General features: G+C 39.7%; 1 protein-coding gene across 1 annotated transcript in view; it reads right to left on the bottom strand.

The window, feature by feature from the left end:
- Positions 1-22,118, bottom strand: part of LOC149837816 (putative LRR receptor-like serine/threonine-protein kinase At1g05700) — a 143,467-nt gene that overhangs the window by 33,083 nt on the left and 88,266 nt on the right. The gene's annotated exons all lie outside the window — the stretch shown is intronic.

Here is a 22,118-nt window from a genome sequence, read left to right as displayed (position 1 = left end):
AACGTTCACTACCGACTTGTTGAAGATGATGTTTAGGCTACGACGCAACTTCTCAGGAGTGTCAAGCGAAGCATGATTTTCACCTACATTGTTCGATCCCATTATCTTCGACTGGTATTCATTCGCTGCAATAGATTAAAAGTTAATTAACTGCACGTTTTCAAATAACTCCCTTGACACTTTTCTCATGCATACATAGCATGCTTCACTTCTCGATGCCAAATCAGTAACATGCATAAATGACCTACACAGTTGTTGGTAACGGAAGGCTATGTGTGTAATAAACTGGAAAAAAAATTAAGTTTGGATTCGGGTCGGATTTGGACCCGGACCCGAAAGGGAGGCACCGCCTCCTGTGTCTTTTGAAGACAGCAAGGCAGGGGTTTTAAAGAGAACCCCCGCCCCCCTTCTTCCTCTCTCGGTCTGTCTCCCTCGATCGACTCCCACTCTGCATTGCTGAGCATCGCCGCCGATGCCCCCCTTCCGACAAGCACCTTCTGGCAGCCTCCCCAGAGGAGCCCTTGACGTAGGAGCTCCCTCTTCTTGCCGGATATCCCCCTTCGTTGCTGCCGCCGCCGGCGACCACTAGGTACGCCCCTCTTTTCCCTCTCAGTCTCTTATCTCTCTCCCTCACCTCTCTCTGTGGCCACAGGAGGGGTCAAATCTCCTCCCTGTGCCCCCTTTTAGCAGAGGAGGAGCACGACACCCCTCCCTGCTCTCCGATACGGTTGGGGAGGGGGGGGGTTGAGCCCCCTCCTCCCTGCCTCCTGTTACGGTAGAGGAGGGGCTCGGCCCCCTCCTCTCTGTCCACTCTGTCACGGCAGGGGAGGGGCCGAACCCCTCCTCCCTGCCTCCTGTTACGGTAGAGGAGGGGCTCGGCCCCCTCCTCTCTGTCCCCTCTGTCACGGCAGGGGAGGGGCTGAGCCCCCTCCCTGCCCTTTTGATCGGCAGGGGAGGGGCTGAGCCCCCTCCCTGCTGTGATCATCGCAAAAATTTTCCTCTTTTGTGGTTTCTCTCTCTTCCTTCTCTTTTCCCTTTCCAACCCCTATTTCCTCCTTTTTAAAGGGAGAAAATAAAAGATGAAAAAGAAAGAGAGAAGAGAAAAGAAAAGAAAAGAAAAGAAGAGAAAGAGGAACTCTTTTGCGGGGTCTCACTTGACCTTAATTTGAAAATATTTAAGAAAATGACTCGCCTCCGTTTTTGAAATATTTGTGAGAAAACTGGGAGACGAGATCCGCTCGTCGGTACGAGGTTCGACCGTTCCTGGCGCCTTTACCAGGGGTAATCGAACCAAGGGTCGAATTTATGCCTTTTTGCTTTGCTAAGAAATTATCTAAGAATTTATTCTAAGTCTAAAAATGCACAAAGAATCATGCTTGTGCAATGTAAGGATGTATGCTCTTTTTTAAAATGATTTGAAATTTTCCAAGTGTTTCTGAAATGAATCTGATAAGGGAGTGAAGAAATGGTTTCTAACCTAGAACTTAAGATTTAAAGTTCTAAGTTTTTGGAATAACCAAGAGCTTGGGAAAAATAAATCTAGATTTGGAAAGAGATGATTTTGAAGTTTGAGATAAAAGAAGAAGAAAAGAAAAAATTTGAAGTCATAAATGGACTTTGAATTAGGACTTTGAATCAAGATAGAGATGTAGTTTGAATTTCAATTATAAAGCATGAAATTGAGATAAGATTTGAGAAATTGAGAAATAGAATTGATTTTTTTGGATTCAAGATAAACTTGGAATGGAATTCAGATTCAGAGATAGAATTTTGATTTTTTTGAAATTTGGAGTTCAGAATGGAATTTTGAATCAAAGGTTTGGACTCTAAATAGAGTTGAAATTCAAGATGAACTGAATTCAGGATTTGGAATCCTAAGAGAAATTTGGATCTGAAATATGAGATCTAGGATGGAATTGGATCCGAAGGAATGGAATTCGAATCTGAAATCTGAGATTCGAAATGGAAATGAATTCTGGATCCTAAAAACTTGGATCTGAAGTCTGAGATCCAAAGTGGAATTTAGGTTCTAGATCCTAGAATGGATTTGGATCTGAAATTTTGAATGGCATTGGATCCAAGATTTGGAATCCAAGATGGAATTTGGATCTGAAGTCTGAGATTCAAGATAGATTTGGACTCTGGACCCTAAGATGGATTTTGGATCTGACGTTTGAGATCCAAAGTAGAATTAGATTCTGGATCCTAGAATGGATTTTGGATCTGAAGTCTGAGATCCAAAGTAGAATTGGAATCTGGATTGTAGAATGGATTTTGGATCTGAAGTCTGAGATCCAAAAAGTGGAGATTGATACTTGGAAATCTAGATCCAAGTTGAGACTAGGATCTAACTTTGGATTTATGGAATTTCAAAATTGATTTTGAGAATGAATTTCAAAGTCAAATTGGACTTTGAACTTGAATTTTGAATTTATAAGATGAATCAAGTTGAATTTTAAACTTTGAATCTGATTTCAAAATTTTGGAAATGAGATAGAATTGAAATAGCAATTTGAAGAAGAGATATTCACAATCACTTGGATTTTAAGATGAATTTTTGAAAATATTATGCAATTCTATCCTAAATGATGAAATGAATTTAAAGAATTTGAATTTGGAATTTGAAAAGCTATTCCATTCTTGAAATGAATTAAAAATGAGGTTGAAGACATAATACATCCCTGACTATGGTCATTGAATATATTATGTAATAACTACATTTAATTTCAAATGAAAAATAAAATACATTTTGGTGCTTTTATAGAATTTAAAATGAAATTAACTCTCAATATACCCTGACTATGGCCATTGGTATATATATTGAATTAATTTTAGATTAAATTTTGATAAAAGAGGAGAATATTTACAGAAAACATGATGATTTTTTAAAAGGATCCAGTGTGGATCCAATGTTATTTTATAAAAGGTAGAAATACTAAGTCTTGTTTACATCCCGACTATGGCCGTTGATGTAAATCATCAACTTAGGATTAATTTACCACTTATAAAATGGTGCACGTGTCATTCGTGTTGCCATTTGTGAGAATTTTGAGAAATAAAGGGAAAAATGCATGAAAACAAGTAATTCATGATATTTACAATGCTCATTCATTCTATCTAAAACAGGAAAATGTAAATCGTCATTAAAATCTAAGTTATTACAGTCTTTAAAATTGACAAAATCTTGATCCAAGAAGGGATTTAATATCTTTCCTGCAAAATAGAGTTAACTTAGAGCAAAATTGCAAAATATGGAGGATCAAGCAAAATCTAGATGTTATGCTTGGGTTAAAAAGAAAGAACACATATGAATGCCTTGATCTAGATAGACATGGGAATGTGTCATCTAATTGTCCATGGAAATGCAATGGAGATGTACAAGGCTATACTTGTGTTTGAAAGAGTACACATGCCTATGTCGGGTCCTAATTGGAGATGGATGCTCATGCTAATGAATGTGCCTATACCTAGCTGGGCTAGATATTCATGTTGATGCCTAACTGGATTAGAAGTTTATGAATGATGCAGCAGAGTGTACTGGGATAAAGGTGATGAAATAGCACATTTAGCGGATGGATATTAGGCTGAAGGTATCATCTTGAAGAAAGCACCAAATGCCTAGATGATATAGATGGGTGAGTGGGAAGGTGGTGCTTACAAATGAACAATACACTGAAAATGGAAAATATGCATGCAGGTACTGTGAAAAAGTGGTGATGAATGTCAAGGTAGCCCAATAGATACCAGTATGAGTTACAAGAGGTACTGTTCTGATGAACAGTGCCTCTTGCAGAAAAGGCAGGTGCAGACGAGTGTAAGGTGGGTTGCAAGGGTATGTAGGTGAGAGAAGCCTGGTGCCTAGAGGCTATGGACACTGAATAATTGTGGTGCATGCAGACCACTGAATATATGAAATCGGTAAGTCCTTGAGGGCCTTAATTGGGTGCTCTGCTTGGCAGGACACCTCGAGATAATGGGAATTAGAATTCTATTGCAAGTAGTCATGCCAACTCCTGACAGGATAACCGATGTACATAATGTAGGGGCCTGGATGGGAATTGGACTTATGAACGGACCTACGAAGAATATGACTTCTACCTGGAGAGTATGAAGACAACACAAGTAGATACAGATGGACTATAGATATAAACAGTACTGTTGCTGATGAATCAAGAGACACACATGGGTTTTATGAACTAGTAACTCGTAATGTTGTGAAACTTTTAGGAGTATTAATAATGTCAAACAGCGCAACAGAAGAACTAATTTCTAGGACACGATGCTTGGTTCTTTCAGTTCTCAGAGACTACAAACCAGAACAAGATGAATCCGAATTCAACATTCACCAGTAGGACAACTCTCACAAGTGCTTCACTCAACTCACAGCGACTAAGTTCGAAAAAAGCTTTCTAAAAACCTTCAACAATCCAGTGAAGCCTTGAATGTGGTTTTCAACTTTCTGATGGGTGGAAGGTAGTGAAATCGTATAGGGAGGTGATGCTGCTGGAAAAGAATGGAGCTGGAATATATGTACAGGCGCAGAAGTGTGGTGCGGTATATGCTGTGAAGAGGGCAGAGATAATGGTATTGACACAGATACAACAATAGAGTCGACTGACAAGAATTGATTTCCAATGAGTCAATTACACCCAATGATAGCACACGGCGCCACAAAGTTGGTTAGTCAGTCAGCTTTGCAGAAGAGACTTTCAAAATGACTATTCACGGTTTTGAGAATATAATTTACATAATGTTTCAAAGTGTCTTGATATTTGAGACCATATGAGTATCTCAAGGCAGTTTTCATATGGCCTGTCTTAGTGACCTTAACTGATTCATCAAGATACTGGATGTTTTAAAACCCTTCCAGTTGACCATTATGAAGAAAAGATGACTATATGCTTTTGAGAGGATGTAGGGAGCTATAGGTTTATGCACAGGGGGACAAATCACCAGACTCTTTCAAAGTTTGGAGATGTAGACATGAAAATATAGTGGAGATGTAAATACAGTTGCAGTGATTTGCAAAAAAATAAAAAATAAAAAATGAGAGATGATGTAGAGGGTTTATAGCAATAAAGGGTGTCATGCACAGAAAGATCAATGAAGTACCTTCATTTCTTTGTGATATATTTTTTTTTTACAAGAGCAACTCCAAACCATCAGACACAGCCTTGTTTAGACTCCATCTTTCAAATTGACCCATGCTGCACAATAGATTTGTACTGAATATTCTAGGAAAATGAAATGCTAAACAGAAAAAATCATAGGGAAGGTGAGGAATGTTGTTAACAAGGGTGAACAGAAAAAGGCATGAAGTTATTATCCACGAATTCTATCAAACTGCCTCCGTCTTTGGCAAAACTCTGCATCCTGAAAACTCAATCAATGCTACTGATGTTAAATCACATAACCTAAACCAGAAATGCTTATGAACATAAATGTTTTTTTTTAGGACATAAAGAAAAAGAGACAAAAGTTGGAGAGAAGGCTTTATCATACAAGATCGGCAACCCTCGATGGTAAATCAGTTGTAGCAGACTTGGTTTCTGCTATGAAGACAAGATTTTCCTGGGAGATCCCAGGTATCAAACTTGTGAATATCCAGCTTTGAAATAACATTGTGCTTAATGTGTCCCCACAGATGTTCCCTTTTAAGTAAAACATCACAACTCTACACCTGTTGGATGAAATTGAAATCCTGGAAGGAATGCTAATTCCACCATTTAGAATTAAAACACCCTTTTCTTGTAACTCAATCCAATGTTTATGTACAAACCTCTGGCACCAAGATCTTGCTGAAATTATGCGTAACTCATGATAGTTTAACCACGTAACTGCCTGTCTTGTCTAGAATTGTTGCCAACATTATTGTGTTGAAATGTCAAATTGTTGTATTTCAAGAAACAAATTGCATTAAAGGCAAAATGACTTGGAGGCCACCGTCTGTCGAGGCCAATGCTGTAAGCACATATTTACTCTGTTGAGCTTAAAGCAAGCTCCATATTATTCAACCAGGGCCCATGTTGGTTGTCAAGAGGCTCTTTAGTAAAGATATATCATATGAAGTACAGAAATGGGTCCAAGTTCTAAATACAATCATTCCAGAAATTGAATTATTTACAATACAAATGATATGCTAATACCAGAAATGAAAAGAAAAAAAAAGTTTGAAACAGGAGAAGATGAAATCAGCAGATTACCGATAGATTAAAAATGTAATTAACTATCGAATGAGAATAGGAATTCAAAATTCACATGACAGATTAAGCATAAAAGCAAATGGGATTAAAGATTGGATGTAGAAGAAAAGTAAAATAAAAGGTGTGAATTATAACGGTGACCCGTATGACAACAATGGAGTTATCGAACTCGCAGGATCATGCATGGTGATCGGTTAAGACTTAAAAACAAGATCATGAAAAACGCAGGGTAATCATTCATAATGCAGAGGATTCCATGTCATCAATGCCATGGGGAATAATACAAACGTGGATCTGAAGCTAACAAGCTTGCAGATCAACGACAATATTGACTCAAGTATAAAGTTCATAATGTCAGCAGAAATTAGGAAAATGACCAAAAGGAACGAAAATCGAAATGCATGAAGAAGAGATGTACCCCAGCAAAGGGGGCCAAATTTTTATTGCAAAAACGCGAATTGGGGCTGCTATAGGCAGACCAATGTTGCGATATCGCCACAATGTTAAAAAAAAAGAAAGCCCAAAAGAAGAAATTCCGAAAAAAAAATGGAGGGGCAAACTTACAGAGGAAGCAGAAGGAGGAAAGGAGCTTTACCTGATCTTTGCAGGGATTCCGTATTCGTGGTTCTTCATAAGGAAGATCGTATGGTCGATGATGGATGCTTCATCAAAAAAAAAAAACCGATGCTCGATGGTGGTGGATTGTAAATCGATGCCCGCCACTCGAAGATTTGCTGGAGCTTCAGACTAGTGGACTCTTTTCACCAAGGAAAAGAGAAGAAAGACAAAGGGGAAATGAAGATGATTACTGGAGCTTCAGGAATTATTCCGTGAAACTGAGTTGTTGTATGGAATGTTCAGAAAAAAAATGGATGCGTGAATGTAGATGGCCAATGCCAGAGGAAAAAGATGGATGATGGATGATTGTAGGAGGGGACTGAGTGCCTCTTCTTAAAGAGCGAGTAGAGGGCTCCCGAAGGTGGTTCGTTGGAGATGGAGGATGGAGAGAGATGGGATTTGTTAGAGATTGAAGGTGGAGGGGAGAAAGGTTCGTTCATGATCAACGATGGAGGGAGAAGGAGAGAGGCACGGGAGAGAATCCATTAGAATTTTTCCACTTTTTTCAAAAAGGAGGTTTTCTTTTTAAGATATTTTTGAAAAATGGTTAAGAAATGAGCTTTTTGGCAAAATGGCTTCAAAAAGCTTGAAAATCATTCGCTTTTCTTGTAGTTTTTTCCATTTTTTTTTGGGTTTTTATGTTATTTTTCTATTTTTTTATATTTTTGGAATAAAATTCTAAATTTTTACAGAAGAATAAAGTTTAAAACTAATTTTTTTGGTGTTTTTGTAAAATATTTACAAAAAGAGTTTTTCTGAGAACTCAAGGCGATTTTTGAGAAAATTTCTTCAAAAAATGGATTTGTATCCGGATTTTTAGAAAATATTCGAGGTTTACAACCTCGAACTGAGAAATATACGGTTGGGGATCCGACAGAGTGCCAGATGAATTACCTGAGCCATTTAGAACTATTTTTGGTATTTTCGTAATTAATTTTGGAAATCGGACAACGGGGCTCAGATTTGGGTTTAAAACACTGGGTTTGGATTCAGAATTGAATTTTGAGTATATCAATATGGAATTCATTCCGAAAATCTGAAGAATGACTGAAATTTAGCTTTGAAATCGCTTTGATGGAGTCAGGGGCAAAATGGTCATTTACGAATCTTTTAAAAAAAAATTGGGGTGTTCACAGATGCCCCTCTTTGCTACTAAGCCGGTTGGAAGCCGAGCTTAGTGGCAAAGATAACACTCCAAATTTTGAAAAATGCCCCAGTCAGCATATCTGAACTGGGTGTGGAAGAATTAATTTGAAAACATAGCTTCTCAAGCTTGAAACCTTATCCTGAATGGTTTTTGGGGGGACAAAAATCCTCGAAAATGATATGATTGAGTAGAAGATGAGGAAATCGTGATAGAACTTTGGATGAAAATCCCGAAATGGTGGAAATCAGAATTTTGATCAGGTCACATGGGTGAGACAAGATACTCTCTTTGGAATGATTCAGGTTTAGCCCTTAACCTGGATGGGACGAAAATATATCAAGATGAATTTGAAGTGAGGAAAGGAATACATGAGGACCTTGATGAGACATTTTTGGAAAATGCTACGTGAAATGAAGCTCAAGTAGGATCATATCTTGGATGGATATACAAAGCATGGGTTCCTCGATGGGAAGAGCCATGATGGGATTGGAAGAAAACATCTCGTCCAAACGAGAAATCTCATTGGAACGAGGCTCAGGTTTAACCCAAACCTGCAAGGAAGATACTTCGCGAAGCGAGGTTCTGGGTTAACTCTTAACCCGAATAGGAAATCTACCATAAGGGTTTCTCAAATGGAGAAACCATAATGGGACCTTTGGAATTTGGACGAACAAATCCGAAAGGGGTTTTGCGAAAGGAGGAAAATATAGGGTTTCCTAAAGCTTTGAAAAGGGAAAGAAACGGGGTGTCTCATCGCTGAGACTGAAATAGGTTTTGGAATCAATGAACTCTCGCAGAAAATTCAGGTTTTGACCCTTAACCTGAGTGGGAACACCATACAGAATCCTTGACTGAAGAAACCGCGATGGGACAGGAAAAAATACTTCAATTGAATGAGGCAACTCTTCTGGAAGATATAGACAACGCTAGGTTGCATCAAAAATGGATATTGAATGTTTATTTCATTCTTGGAATAGCTAGAAAATTTTGCAAATAAGATAAAATCGTAGTAGATTCAAACGTTTGGAAATGTGCACATATGTGCAAAAGATATTCCCTCTTTTACCTAGAGTATTTCCCCCAAATGAGGTTAACTCCTCAGTTCTAAGAGTCAGATTCAAATTTTTAGCGTTGATGATTTTCTTCAAGGAAGCTATCCATTTCCTTGATATGAGAAGAGAAGAAATATTCTTAATTTCATAAAAGCAAGTAATTAAAAGATATTGATAAAAGAATTTTTGCATGAGAAAAGATGACTTTTGGCAACTTTGGCAGTTTGATATTTGGGTGTTCTCCCACGATGATCCTTTTGCACTCTTTTTGAGTCATTGGGCTTTCCGAGCTTTTTACATCATCCTTCATTTCGAAGATGTCCTGACTTTTCTCTCTTTTTCAGGGAAGGGTACGTCACAAACTCCTTCATCTTGGAGATGTTCTGATCCTTTTTTCTCTCAGGGATTATATATATGATATTGGCTCAAAAGGTCTTTAGATGATAGTAGAAATCAAATATCTTTTAGGGTTTTTCGGTAGGCTCATCACACTCGCCTTCATTTTGACGGTGATTTGAACTTTCCCTGGAAGGATCCTTCACAAACTCCTTCATCTCGGAGATGATCCAAATCTTCTTTGGCCCCGGGGGTCTGCTCGCATATTCGTCTTCATCTTGACGACAGTTGAGAGATCCCTTTTGCGGATATTTGATTGCAACTTAAACGAATGAGAAGACATAGATTAAGTGGATTCTTTTTATCGCTCACGATATTTCCACTGTCTGGTTGCCAGAAAATCATCTTTAAACACGCGCCATAGCTATGATCAATATCAATTCGCTTCCGGCTTTTCAACGTCATCAAATATTTCTTTCGCCAATCATACCGAAGACATTTCTCTCATCCTTTTGGTTGATCAACAAGGAAAAGATTTGAATTTTACCTCTTTTTCGCAAAAAGTTTCACCTTTTTGGAAAGTATACTAGAGGTAATCAGAGGTGATTCTTCTGTGCAGTCAGATTTTTAGTATCAACAAATGCTTTTAGCAAATTGGCAAAGTTTTCACGAATTCTGTGTGAAATACTTCACTCGATATAGATCTTGATGCGACCTTTAGCTGTATCTTCGATTTTGGAAATACATGACCAGCAAGAGTTGGGACTTTTGAAATACATGACCAGCGAAAGCTGGAACCTTTAAAATACATGACCAGTGGAAGCTGAAACCGTTTTGAAATACATGACCAGCGAATGCTGGAACCTTTTGGAATACATGAAAAATAGATGTTGAGATATTTTGAAATACCTGACCAGCGAAAGCTGGAACGTTTGAAATACCCGACCAGCAAAAGCTGGAACCTTTGAAATATCTGACCAGCAAAACTGGAATGTTTTGAAAATACATGACCAACGAGTGTTGGATCTTTTAAGAAATACACGACTGGTTATAAACATTGTACCCGGAGGTTGGGGAATTTGATAGAATTGAGAGATTTGGAGATATGAAGTTTTGGAAATGATAGATTTGAGAGATTGAAACCCGAAGGTTTGGAAATGAGAGAATGGGGAAATCGCACCTTGAAGGTTTGATTTGTGGAATAGGCTGTTTTGGGAACTCGATAATTGTGAGCTGGGACTTTTTGAGATATATGACCAGCGAGAGCTGGGTCTTTTGGAAATACATTACCAACAAAAGCTGGACCGTTTGAAATGTATGACCAGCGAAAAGCTGGGACGTTTGAAATACTTGACCAGCAACAGCCGGAACGTTTGAAATACATGTCCAACAAGTGTTGGATCTTTTTTGAAATACCTGACCAGCAAAAGCTGGAACGTTTGAAATACTTGACCAGCAAGAAGCTAGAACATTTGAAATACTTGACCAACAAGAAGCTGGAACGTTTGAAATACATGTCCAACGAGTGTTGGATCTTTTTGGAAATACCTAACCAGCAAAAGGCTGGAATGTTTGAAATACCTGACCAGCAAGAAGCTGGAACATTTTAAATACATGACCAACGAAAAGATGGATCTTTTTAGAAATATCTGACCACCAAAAAGCCGGAACGTTTAAAATACCTGACCAGCAAGAAGCTGGAACGTTTGAAATACATGTCCAACGAGTGTTGGATTTTTTGAAATACGTGACCAGCAAAAAGCTGGAACATTTGAAATACCTGACCAGCAAGAAGCTGGAACGTTTGAAATATATGACCAACAAGTGTTGGATCTGACCAGCAAAAGCTGGAACGTTTGAAATACCTGACCAGCAAGAAGCTGGAACGTTTGAAATACATGCCCAACGAATGTTTGATCTTTTGAAATACCTGACCAGCAAAAAGCTGGAACGTTTGAAATACCTGACCAGCAAGAAGCTGGAACGTTTGAAATATATGACCAACAAGTGTTGGATCTTTTTGGAAATACCTGACCAGCAAAAAGCTGGAACGTTTGAAATACCTGACCAGCAAGAAGCTGGAACATTTGAAGTACATGTCCAACGAGTGTCAGATCTTTTGGATATTCCTCAAATTTTGAGAGATCTTAAGTCAGAACTTGAATTTTGTAGAAGGAAAGATTTTGATCAAAATCCTGAATGTAGAAAGTTATTGGTGCAAGGGTTGGACCCTCCAAATGGGTTTTAATATATGATTGAAGATTTTGACAAAATACCCTAGTGCGAGGACTGGGTTGTAAAAGATGAGTTAACAAAGTGAAATTTTTAGAAAATAAAGATTCTTTGGTAAAACTTAGTGGACCACCATATTTTAATTGCATGTGGTCGACTTTCAGGATTTTGTCCCCTTGTCCTGAACGGGGGAAATAACAAAGAGAAATACCTCATTGACAGGAGGCATCAGGTTTATCCCTTAACCTGAAAGGGTACATTTTAAAGATAAAAGTAGATGAACTTTTAATAAGATTGAAAAATTTGTTAAAACTTGACAGAGATAAGCAATAGCTTGAAGAAAATTTGTTCAAACCAAAAGTGAATCAAATGAAATGGAAATAAAGATCACAAGATCAAATAAGAATTAACAAAATTTGAGAAAAAGATCTTTCGTCTATTCCTGCCTGCATATGATGAAAGAAGATGATTATAAAATGCCCCAGTATCATGGAGAAGAATGTAAGAATTGATAGAAGATCATTGCTTTATTGAAATGACTATTTGAATAGTACAAAAGGCTTAGGATGAACATTTCAGGTATAAAACTTCTTCAAATGCAGAGCATTGATGGGATCTGGCATTTCCACTCCATCTGTGTTGATTAGACGATATGAATTGCGAGGAAGTGCTTCCTTAACCACATAAGGGCCTTCCCAATTGGGTGACCACTTGCCCCGTGGTCGATGCTTGAGATGGGTTGTTGATCTGAGCACCAAATCGTTGACCCGAAATTTTCTCTCAATGATGGACTTGGCATAGTGTCGAGTTATCCTCTGTCGATAAGCTTGAGCGTGCTCTGCTGCCTTGAGCCTCTTTTCATCTAGTCGATCCAACTGTACCAATCTCTGCTGCTGATACTGATCAAGTGACAATTCTATAAGTGAAGCAAATTTGAGAGCGGGCTTTTGGATATGGAGAGGTAACACCACTTCAGTCCCGTAAACAAGTTCAGAAGGAGTGGCATTAGTCGGAGTCCGAATGGTGGTCCAATATGCCCAAAGTGCGTCATGAATCTTCTCATGCCAATCTTGACCTGTTTTCACAGTCCTTTCCAGAATACGAATCAAAATTTTATTGGTGGCCTTTCCTTGGCCGTTCTCTTGAAGATAATAGGGAGCTAAGAAATGATGGAAAATTCTGAATTTAGAACAAAGTGTTTTCATCCTCTCATTTTTGAAATGAGTTCCATTGTCTGAAACAATGTCATGTGGTATGCCGAAGCGGCAAAGAATGTTCTTGTGAATGAAAGAAACCACATGGCGGCCTTCTACTGTGCGTAGAGTAACAGCTTCAACCCATTTTGTGAAATACTCTGTTGCAGCCAGAAAGTATTTGTGGCCGTTGGAAGCAGAAGGAGTGATTGGGCCTACGACGTCGAAAGCCCACATAGAAAATGGCCAAGGAGAAACAACTGATTGTAGGTATGTGGCTGGAGCATGAATGTAAGGCGCGTGCATTTGGCACTTGACGCACTTCTTCACAAATCTATGTCAGTCCTGCTGCATGGTATTCCAATAGTACCCTGCTCGAACGATCTGCTTGATGAGAGTTTGATAGCCAGCATGGCCACCATAAATCCCTTCATGCGCCTCTTGGATAACTTCTATAGCTTCTTCTTTGTCTAAACATCTTGAATACTCAGAACTGAACCCACGGCGGTAGAGGATATTGGCAAGAATGAAATATCGGGTAGACACATGCTAAACTGCACATTGCTCTCTTTTTGACATTTCTGGTGGAAATTTACCAGTCTCAATGAAATTTTTGATATTTTGATACCAAGGTTTTTCCTTCTGATTGACCTGGCTTACTTGCATAATTGAATCGAAAGCAGGTTGCTCAAGTTTGCCGACTTCAAAAGAATGACATGATTCACTGCCTTTGAAGGATAAAATGGATCCTAAGCTGGCCAAGCCATCGGCTCTCTAATTGTGTTCTCTTCTTATGTGATTGAGCTAAAATTCTTCGAAGCTGTCTACAAGAGCTAGGACAATCTTCTGATACGGAATTAATTCGGAATCTTTTACTTGCCATTCAGTGTTAACTTGACTGACAACAAGTAGTGAATCGCCAAAAGCATGCACTCTCTTGACATTGAAACTTTGTAAAATTTTGAGGCCTTGTATTAGAGCTTCATACTCGGCCATGTTATGAGTACATTGGAAACCAAGCTTGAGGGAATAAGGGATCATTTCTTTTTCTGGAGTGATCAGCAAGACTCCGATCCCTATGCCAGACATATTCTTAGAGCCATCGAAGAAAAGGTTCCAAACTAGGGGTTGTTGAATATTACAGATGTGCTCATCAGGGAAATCATCCTCTGCTTTAATCTCTTCTGTCAGAGGAAAATCTGCCAACTGATCTGTGATCGCTTGGCCTTTAATAGACTTTTGAGAAACATACTCTAAGTCATACTGCATCAGAAGGACTTGCCACTTTGCAATCCGTCTAGTGAGAAATGGTTGTTCCAAAATATATCTGAGAGGATTAAGCTTCGATAGGAACTTGATTTCATAAGCCAACAAGTAATGTCTCAATTTCTGGCACATCCAGACCAGGGCCAGACAAGTTTTCTCCATTTGAGAATACTTCTTTTCGTAATCAATGAAGGTTTTACTCACATAGTAGATGGCGTGCTCTATTAGGCTGCCCTCTTCATACTGCGCGAGGAATCCACCACAGGCATTCTGATTGACAGAAATGTACAGTAAGAGAGGCTTTCCCAGCTTTGGCAGCTTCAAAACTGGTGGATTAAGGAGATATTGCTTGATGCGCTCAAACAAGAGTTGGCATTCTGGTCCCCATTGAAATTTAACTCCTTTTCTTAGCAAATGATTGAAAGGTTCACATCTAATGGCCAAATTGGAGATGAACCTGCGAATAGACTGAATACACCCTTGAAGGCTTCGCAGTTCTCTCAGATTAGTTGGAGGTGGCATATCAATAATGGCTTTTGCCTTGGCCCGATCCACCTCGATTCCTTTCTTGCTGATAATGAAGCCGAGTAATTTGCCAGACTCAACTCCAAAAACACATTTCTGAGGATTAAGTCTTAACTTGTAGAGAATAAGTCTTTCAAAAACTTGACTAAGAGCGTCAAGGTGATCCTCTTCTTCTTGAGACTTAACCAAGATGTCATCCACATATGCATCCATATTCTTGTGCATTTGATTGTGGAAAATGACGGCCATTGCCCTTTTATAAGTTGCCCGGCATTTTTGAGTCTGAATGGCATGACTGTGTAGCAAAAGGTCCCCCATGGTATAGTAAATAAATTCTTGGAGGGATCACGAACGGCCAGCTTGATCTGATTATAGCCTGAATATTCATCCATGAAAGAAAACATGGCATGACCTGCTGTGCTATCGATCAATAGGTCAATATTAGGAAGTGGATAATCATCTTTCGGGGTGGCCTTATTGAGATCCCTGAAATCAATGCATATCCGAACTTTTCCATTCTTTTTAGGGACTGCTACGATATTTGCTAACCAATCTGGGTAATCAATGGCCCGGATGAAGCCCACTTTCAATAAATCTTCAAGTCCTTCCTTGACTTGTTGCTCAATTCGAGGGTCTAATTTCCTCAATTTCTGTTTGATTGGTCTGGCTTCTGGTTTCAATTTGAGGCGATGCTCAACCAGCTTGGTATCTAATCCTGGCATATCTTCATAAGTCCAGGCAAATACTTCCTGATGTTTTTCAAGAAATTGGATGAGTCTTACTTTTTCAACTTCGCTTAGACTCGACCCGATTTTGAGAATTTTCGGATCATCTTTCGACCCAATGTTGATATCCTCAGTTGGATCTTGAACCAAAGATGATGGTTCATCCTGCTTCTGAATGTGAGCAAATTCTGGCAATTCCTGAATGGTGGAATCAAATTCGGCTGGCTCTTCGGTCTGCTCTACTGCCTGACTGACCTCTGCTCTGTCTTTCATCTCAGGAAACCTTGCCAATTTTAGATACTTGGGATTGATAACAAATTTTGTCATTGATTTAGGAGTTAATGGTTCTGAAAATGCCAAGAGAAGGTTTTTAAGAGAAAATACAAGTCAAAAAGTGAGCCTTTTATACAAAGAAAGGAATAATGGCATAGACAAAATATAAGATAAGAATGATAGATGCTTAAATGTGAAGAGAAAATTGATCTTTCATTGATTGAAAATAAAGTATTTACAAGACATCGACAAAAGAAATGGGACTGCATCGTCCCTACAAGATTAACAAAAGATAAAAAAAGAAAGCAGGAAAACTAAGGCATCATCTTCACTTGTTCACTCTGACAAAAACTGTCTTTTTGCTGGAATCCTGGCCGGTGAACCCCAACCCTGAACTGTCTGCATGCTGAACTGGAATGATAGGCTCTATCATGCCGTCTTCATCTTTCCCCATGCCCCGGAACGGCTGATATCCATGTTTGATCAACAGATCGAATCCCTTTCTTGCTTTAGAAAATTGTGGAAATAAAGGATGATCTTTGAAGGAGGTGTAATTGATCCGTCCTCCTAATTTGAAGAAACAAGGTCCTTGCCTCTCCTAATTTGAAGAAACAAGGTCCTTGCCATTGGACTGTGACTGCAACGTTCTCTTCTTCCATGACATCTTTTAATTTTAACATTTCTAAGCTGTCACTGAGATTGATTTCATTCGCTTCTCGGATGCTTGGAATATCAGTTGTAAATGTCGGATGAGGAATCATAGGCTGTGGCAGCCTCTCTTCAGGATCTTCGCCCAAGATGGTAGTAATCATTTCGCCCTTGGACCACTTTATACACTGGTGGAGGGTTGATAGAACGGCATTGGCGTTATGGATTCATGTTCGTCCCAACAGAAGATTGTAAGTTGGTGGTACGTTGACAACATGGAATAATACTATGTGCACTGAATAGTTGATAAAAATTTATAGGAAGATCTTGCCCTTTGCAGTCTGCCCGTGATTGTCGAAGCAGTAAATGGTAATGGGATCAGGCATGTATTCTTCTTCCTTCAATCCCAGGGCCTTTGCTGTCATTTCTGGGCAAATGTTGAGGCTGCTGCCTTCATCAACGAGCACATGCAGGACAACCATGCCCCTGGTCCTTACCACAATGTACAGTGCATTGTTATGGAATGAATGAGGCTTTGGCAGGTCCTCATCTGAAAAGGTGATAGGCGCATTAGTCATCACCTGATTCACAATCTGCGCCATATCTTCTGGCGTAGTGTTCGGCTTCACTTTGATCTTCCTCAATAGATCATCCAACTTTTCCTGATGCTTAGGAGAATCATGGGTTAATTCAAAGATGGAAATATAGGAGAGCGTTGTAATCGGCTTCTGGAAATCATCGGCCCGCTCTTCTGCTGCCTTAGAGGTTTCTACACAGGCTTCTTTCTTAAGTAATCTTCTTGGGAAAATTTGAGTTCTTTTGTTCTCAACTGGTACACTTACTTGGTCAAGAAGCGAGAAGATATTCATCTTTTGAGATGTAGGTTGATCCTGATGTAGAACCATTACCTGATGTTGGAGATTTAGTTCTTCAATGGAACATGGGTGTATATGACTTTGTGGAAGGAATGAATGTTCTAAGATGGTTGATGCTGAATGCTTTGGGAATAGAGCAGATAAAATTTCCATTTTGCCCTCCTCTTCATCTTCTACGAGGATGCTCTTGTCGATACAATCCTGGACCAAATGCTTTAAGACGAAGCAGTGTTCTGTATCATGTCCCATGGCTCTATGGAATTTGCAATATTGCTCTTTGTACTTCCCCATGAATACTGGAGGATCTGCAATTTTGGGCAGTTTCACCATCCCGTGGGACAGTAGGTATTCCAACACCTTTTCCAGAGGCTGGTCCAAAGGAGTGAATTTCTGATCCTTGCTCCAATTGATGTGTTTAGGTCTTTCTTGAAAGTCCCCTTTTTGTTGAGGACCGCTGGGGAGAGGCTTATCACTGTTCTTAAAGAACTTTCACTTTCTACCTCTATTCTGCTAAGGCCTCGTGCCACTGCCGCTGTCATTCTTACTGCTACTTCCCTGATTGTCTTCGGGAACATCAGCTGAGTAGGTAAAATGGGCTTTCTTCTTTGGGTCCAGGATGTTCTTGGCCAAAGCGACGCCTTCATACATCTCATTCTCTACCCCCATTTCGAGTCATTCTGCTCGTTCTGTCAATTCAATGAATGACTTGGATGGGTATGGGAAAATAAGGCTTTTTAGGGGCTGACAGAAGTTGTTTAGGATGACTTGGAGGGCATGCTCCTCAGAAATGGGATTCCTCATCTTGTTACAGATGCTCCTCCATTTATTGATGAAATCTTTGGCTTTCTCATTGGGCTCCTGTTTGAGGTTGCACAAGTGGTTCAGAGTAGGTAGGGCTTCCGTGTTGAACAGGAAGCGCTCAACAAACATATTAACAACTTTGTCAAAATCCCTCAATTCGATGGGATTGACATGCTCAGCGTACCACTTGGCAGCTATCTCATCCAGGCTGCGAGGAAAACAGAAAAAAAGGGCGCGGTTATCTTCACTGAACCGGGCACATTCTGCGAAGAACATTGCCAAATGAGCTATTGGATCGTCGGTTCCATCAAATTTAATGAATTTGTGGGGGAGGTTCTCCAGATCCTTGTCCCCTTCTAAGCCGAGATAGAAATCTTGTCTGGTGTATGACCTCTTCCCTTTATCCCGGATTTGCAGGTCTTTGAGTATCTTGGTTAGTGCCTGAATTGAATCCTCTGCGGGGGCCCCATACTTGGGCTTGTTTACTGACAGTGGCTCTTCTACTGGCCTCTTGGATTGTCGCAGATATTTCGGAATGTAAATCAACTGCTCCTCTTCGGAGTTCTCTTCCGTTGATTTTGAATTTTCCGAAGTACTTTCATGTTGTACTTTCTCCTTGCTGATTTTGATGGGCTTCTTCTTGGCTTTGCCCTTAGAAGTTGCCTTCTTGGGACCAGCCTTAGTCTGCTCGGCCATCATCTTGGTCATCATCTTTTGAAAGATCCGGTACATGGCCGGATCAACGTCGCTTTTCATCCCCTGAGTCATGCTTTTTGGATAATCTGGGAGAATTCATCTCCTTTGGTTCGTTGTCACTGTGTCGTTGAGCAGCCTGCTTACCAGCCCTTGTTTGAACCATCTTTAGATGCCAAAGTTTTCCTGCGGAATATGGGAATGGTTAGAGTATGGAGAAGCCTTTGAAAACCAAAAATTTTGAGGAAAAAGGAATGAAGAATTTCGGCGGACAATTTCAAGAGATTATCCCATTACCCGGGATCGGGTCATCATACGATTTGTGATAATTGTGTTACCATTTGATGATAACAGAGAAATGTGCCTTGTTACCTAGGCGAGGTCGTCAACCATGATAAAATATATTGAATAAAATGTGGGAGGAATGTCCCATTAACTTGGGATGAGGTTGTCAAAAAAAATTGTGACTATTTGCGCTATAAACAAAATACAAGAAATAAAATTTTGGCCAAAAAAAGTAATTTTTATTGATATTTTTAACATTTAAAGTCAAAGAGAGGGTGGGCAAACAGTTTGCCACCATTCTTGATATTCAGATGATACATTTGGCCCAAGAAATACAGACAGAGGAACAAATGAGTCTCAGGTATATTTAGTGACATGGTATGCCCCAGACCACTGATCCGACTGCAGGTTGAATTCTGGCATGTTGCCTGTCGGAAAGCGGGTGTTGGCACGAATCTGCCACTACGAAAACTGCCTGAGACATCATTTCGGATGATAATTGACACAAAAGAAAGGGCCAAGCAATCTGTAGCGTTTGTCACGAGCGTAGGTGTATCGAGGAACGGTCTCTCTTCTGTCGAAGAAGTCCCAAGTAATCTCCTTCTGATGCAGTTTCTCAATCAAAGCTCGGCACTGAATGGCTGACTTCGGCTGTTTACTGCTGAATCTGAAAGAACTGGCCTTCGAGGGAACGTGTCGTAGGAACCACGACTGCAGGGCGTAAGTGCATCCTTCTACCAGAATGGTCTCTCCGAGGGCAAATCGAGCCAAGCCTCTGTAAAGGAAAGCCAAGGCTGCCATAGAAACTGAAAGTTGACGGGTCTGCTTGCTTCCCCATCTTCGAAAGAGCTGGGCGACTCTGATATCTATGAAATTCTGGCCATCTTGGAAGAAAGCTAATCCTACTGTGCACAAGATCATGACATGCTGAATTTTGTCTTTTGCTGCTCGAGACAAAGTGTCAACCTCCTCGTAAGCCCCATACTTGCGGTAGAGTCTGAATAGGTCGTTGAACTGGTTCCCACTAATCTCAGTAAGGGGCCAGGATCTGCTCCTTGTTGCTCTGGCCAAGGCTTCTCGAACATCCACCCCTTTGATGTTGATCAAAAATTGCTGCTCGACAGGATCATCTGGCTGGCCAGCTGGTTCGGGCAATCCCATAATATCATTGAACTCATCCGTCAGTAGAGTCATCTCTCCCCAAGGAAACCAGAATGTACAGGTACGCGGATTTCATCGTTCTGCCATAGCCTGAATTAAAGCTCCATTGATGGTTCGCTTGCCTGCTGCTGATGCCATCTCCAACCCACAGTCATCCAAGTGGTCTGGGAACATATGTGAGAAGGTGGTGAACCAAGAATAATACCACCGAGGGAAGAAAGGGCGAGACTGGATGACCCGTTGATCCGGGGATCCATCCTGAATCTGATAGAAGACATGATCTCGGGGAAAGACTACATCGAGGGAGTCAGATGCCATCGAAATGATACTGAGGTAAAGAAGAAAATAAGAAGAATTAGATAGAATGCAGGACTTACGGATAGACTCTTGAAGAATAAAACCTGGAAATTTTGAAAAGGTTGATGAAATTTTAAAGGAATTTTCGAGGGTTTTTGAAGAAAATTTGAAAAAAGAGAAAAGAAATGTAGGTAGAGAAAAATATACACCTGGGTTTTTTGAAAATAAGGGTAAGTTTTGAATAATACACCCAGGGTTTTGAAAAGGGTTTGATACATATATATGAGAGAATAAGAGAACATCACAAAAAGCTTCACAAACAAGGATGTGCATACAGCACTCCCTAGAGGCTGACTCTAAATGCAATATTTGAAATGGCTTGTAGGACCTTAATCCTAACTCTAGCGTTCAGATCATCTTATTCCAATCAAGATATGCTGATATACTCAAGCCGAGGCTCGAAGTACGTGGCATAGAAATATTTCTCCGGTTCTAAGGTAATGGCTTCCCAACATCCTTGAGAACCTACCGATATACCTCAGACTATGGCCCTTAAGTACGTGGTAGGGGGGCGCGAACCCAAATAAGTGGTCCAGTTGTGAGGCTCTCTCCCAAACTATGGTTCAGTGAGACAGCCCAGCAACGTGAAGACCGGGACAATATAGGTAAGGAGGTTTTCAAAATATGCTCAACATGCAAGAAATCAGATGGCTCTAATGCAAGTCCTAAAGAGATAGATTAAAATGAAGAGAAGCATACACTTGTATACATTGTTTTGCATTCAATCCCTAGAATTGAGGAGAGTTGTATTTAAGACCTAAGTCTAATGTGAGCATGGAATAATCTCCTCAATATGGTCCTACCAAACCCTACTTAGATCCTATATGCAATAATGTCAGCTTAGGACAGAGTCTAGGCTCCTAAGGTTTGCATGAAAATGAAGTTGACATTTGAAGAATAAAGACTTAAATAATATCAAAGCAAAGCAAAGGAAAAGGCATTAAATTCGACCGGACGAAGACGCGTCCCATAACGGTCGCCAAAACTGTGATCATCGCAAAAAATTTCCTCTTTTGTGGTTTCTCTCTCTTCCTTCTCTTTTCCCTTTCGAACCCCTATTTCCTCCTTTTTGAAGGGAGAAAATAAAAGACGGAAAAGAAAGAGAGAAGAGAAAAGAAAAGAAAAGAAGAGAAAGAGGAACTCTTTTGCAGGGTCTCACTTGACCTTAATTTGAAAGTATTTAAGAAAATGACTCGCCTCCGTTTTTGAAATATTTGCGGGAAAACTGGGAGACGAGATCCGCTCGTCGGTACGAGGTTCGACCGTTCCTGGCGCCTTTACCAGGGGTAATCGAACCAACGGTCGAATTTATGCCTTTTTGCTTTGCTAAAAAATTATCTAAGAATTTATTCTAAGTCTAAAAATGCACAAAGAATCATGTTTGTGCAATGCAAGGATGTATGCTCTTTTTGAAAATGATTTGAAATTTTCCAAGTGTTTCTGAGATGAATCTGATAAGGGAGTGAAGAAATGGTTTCTAACTTAGAACTTAAGATTTAAAGTTCTAAGTTTTTGGAATAATCAAGAGCTTGGGAAAAATAAATCTGGATTTGGAAAGAGATGATTTTGAAGTTTGAGATAAAGAAGAAGAAAATAAAAAATTTGAAGTCATAAATGGACTTTGAATCAAGATAGAGATGTAGTTTGAATTTCAATTATAAAGCTTGAAATTGAGATAAGATTTGAGAAATTGAGAAATATAATTGATTTTTTTGGATTCAAGGTAAA

This window comes from Nuphar pumila, chromosome 5 (assembly GCF_984573655.1).
Source record: "Nuphar pumila chromosome 5, dmNupPumi1.hap1.1, whole genome shotgun sequence".
Taxonomy (NCBI): Eukaryota; Viridiplantae; Streptophyta; class Magnoliopsida; order Nymphaeales; family Nymphaeaceae; genus Nuphar; species Nuphar pumila.
The sequence above is the reverse complement of the archived record's forward strand: the minus strand, read 5'-3'. Positions and strand labels throughout refer to the sequence as shown.